The sequence below is a fragment of the Cyprinus carpio genome, chromosome A24 (genome assembly GCF_018340385.1).
Source record: "Cyprinus carpio isolate SPL01 chromosome A24, ASM1834038v1, whole genome shotgun sequence".
Taxonomy (NCBI): domain Eukaryota; kingdom Metazoa; phylum Chordata; class Actinopteri; order Cypriniformes; family Cyprinidae; genus Cyprinus; species Cyprinus carpio.
In genome coordinates, this window is record NC_056595.1 from 21,916,224 (window position 1) to 21,919,058 (window position 2,835).

At 33.4% G+C, this 2,835-nt stretch overlaps 1 pseudogene; it reads right to left on the reverse strand.

The window, feature by feature from the left end:
• Positions 1–1,006: 1,006 nt before the first annotated feature.
• Positions 1,007–2,506, reverse strand: LOC109081437 (annotated as a pseudogene).
• Positions 2,507–2,835: the final 329 nt, after the last annotated feature.

Here is a 2,835-nt window from a genome sequence, read left to right on the forward strand (position 1 = left end):
CACCTTACCGTAAAGAAACCAAAAGCCCAACCACACAAAACCAGTGGACACATATGGGGTCATCTAGGTGCGTTTTTGCTCATGTATTGGGTGATTTGTGCTTCTAGAGCCCCGTTGAGGGTTCTGGATGGATCGTAGTCTAGACTCTTTGAGCATGGAGACTGCCTTACACTCCTGAGACCCTACAGACTCACTAATGAGACATTTAATGAGCGCACACGATGTATCTTGAGTGTGGAACAGTATAATAACAAAAGTGAATCTCTAACAATGTGACTGTAATAAGTGATACGTTTGATTGTCTATAAGACGTAATAAAAATGAAAAAAAGCATAGAAAACCGCATTCTCGTTACTGTAAAAGTTTTTTTATCAGAAGTTATGGAAGTACGTTTTACAAGAAAATACTACTAGTCTTTCTACTTAAATATTGCACCTTTTAATAAATGTTACTTGCCTTTTCTTTGTTATTATTAGTAAACTTTAGCTATTTCTATTCTGAATTTTTCTAAACCATTTTCAGTGTGCATTTACAGTAATAACTGTAAAGAAAAATTACATGTAATCATTTAGCAGACGCTTTTATCCAAAGTGACTTACTAATGAGGGTAAACAGAAGAAAGTGTAACAGACGGTATTTTAAATTTAATCATTCTACACTGAATAAATAAAATAATGGAGAAATAATTTTCACTCAGACATTACAAGTTCCCAGATAGGGCTAAAAACAAGGAAACGACACGAAACTAAATTATTGAATTAAAAGTTTTTTGTTTTGTTTTTTTAAGTAAAAGACTGTAATTTTTTTAAACGAACTCCAGTTGTTTTATTTGCAACTTCAAACAATAATTTTTACAGTGTATTGTGACATTTTTTAAACGCCGATTTACCAGTAATGACTATGGCTACACGCATGTGATGTGAGAATAGTGTAGTGAGAATATGTTTTATTAAAAACGTGTCAAATATGATACACCTTTATATGCTTTAAAAAGAACAGCCATTTGTGTGGTCTAAAATACTGGTTTTATTGAAAGATTTTGGGGCCCTCTATAGGTCGAAGTAGATAGAGTCTGTGACTAACAATATGCTGCATTAATGATGTCTTTTTTATAAAACTTTCAGATAAGAGAGTTACAGATCTGTACTTGATATCACTAAATATTTTTGAGGAGGAGATGGAGGAGAGTGTGAACATTATCTGCAATGTGTAAATGTAGCCTACATATATCAACAACTATTTAAATCTCAATACAGTAATACATTTTATTTGCTTTAATTTGTTCATCTACAGTTATGAAGGCACTTCCATATGACCCTAAACTGAATTTTGTTGTCTTCTTCATACATCTTGTATGAAATGTCTATACATGTCAGTCTATCTGTGTCAGTGCATCTCCACAGGATCTGCAAGTAGAGTTTCTTAATGATGTCATCGTTTCTTCTTTTGTGAATTCTGTAGCACTTTCACACCAATCCTCAGGAACATCAACAAACTGCAAAGACAAAGAGCAAAACATAATTCAACAACCAAAACTATGCATTTGTCCATGTTAATGTCAATTATACCTAAATAGCATTTTTGTCTTATTATGGATATCTGGGAAGTCTTTTTTAATGAAAATTTTGGAATGAATTAAAAAAAAAAAAAAACACATAGTATATCAAAGAAATAAACAGGAAAAATAAAATATCCCTGCCTCGCTCCTGCCATGAGTCCAGCTGGCATAATCTTCCACGAACTCAAAAATCTCACTCCCATTAGAGCAGTCAGTGATCCACAGGTGCCTTCAAATATAAAATCAAATCCCATTAATGTCATTTATGATCCTTATTCATTTTAATAATTTGTGTATATAATGCTTCTAGAAACAGAAACAGTGACTTACCCAGTGAAACCCAGATATCTTTGTCATTCTTTGACATCTGATGAGCACCAACAAATGCTGCAATGCCAAACATCAGCCCAGCAAACCAGAGACATAACACTACCTGCGGCCGGAAGCGGAACATGAGACATCTGGCCATATTAGGAAGTTCCGGTAAAGTTCAGGTAAAGGTGCGTTAACAAAAAATGAGCTTCTGCTATAACAAATTTCATAACAGTTTGTTGACAAAAAACAAAACTAAACTAAAAACATTAAAGTTGTACGCTCGCTACATCTGTACGATTAAAATTTGGTAAATAAAATTATATTTTCATTCCTTTGAATTTATACTGAATTATTTGAAACATGTTCAACATCAACTGGCTATTTAAAAACAAAATCAGAATACTAAACATAGCTGTTTGTTTGTTGTTTGGATGAGATCTTTACCCGCTTTAACATAACCAACAATCCCTCCTATCGTTATTAGAGCCGCATAACCATAACCAAACCAGTCCACAGCCATATCTGCACGTTTGTTTAACTCTCAAATAAAACAAAAAGACGTGTTGATTGCTAGAAAAAAAAAAAAAGCTAAAGCGTCTCCACTTTTTAACTTCCTGAAACACGGAGCTAGCGATTTTCAAAATAAAAGTCCACATCAGAATCAAAAAGAGCTTTATTGCCAAGCATGCTTGCGCATACAAGGAATTTGTTTTAGTGACGTAAGCTTCCAGTACACAGAGACAACAACACGCAGTCAAAAAAAAATAAATAAAAAAAAAATTCCTTTGCAAATAAATAAGTGTTTAAACAGTTGTGCTATAGATGATAATGGAATAGGATTGAGTAAGATGCAGGGATGTACAAGGATGGAAGGGTAACAAATAAATATAAGGATATTGTACATTTTTATTGCATAAGTGGGGAACATTTAACTGTTCATGAGGTAGATTGCCTGGGGAAGA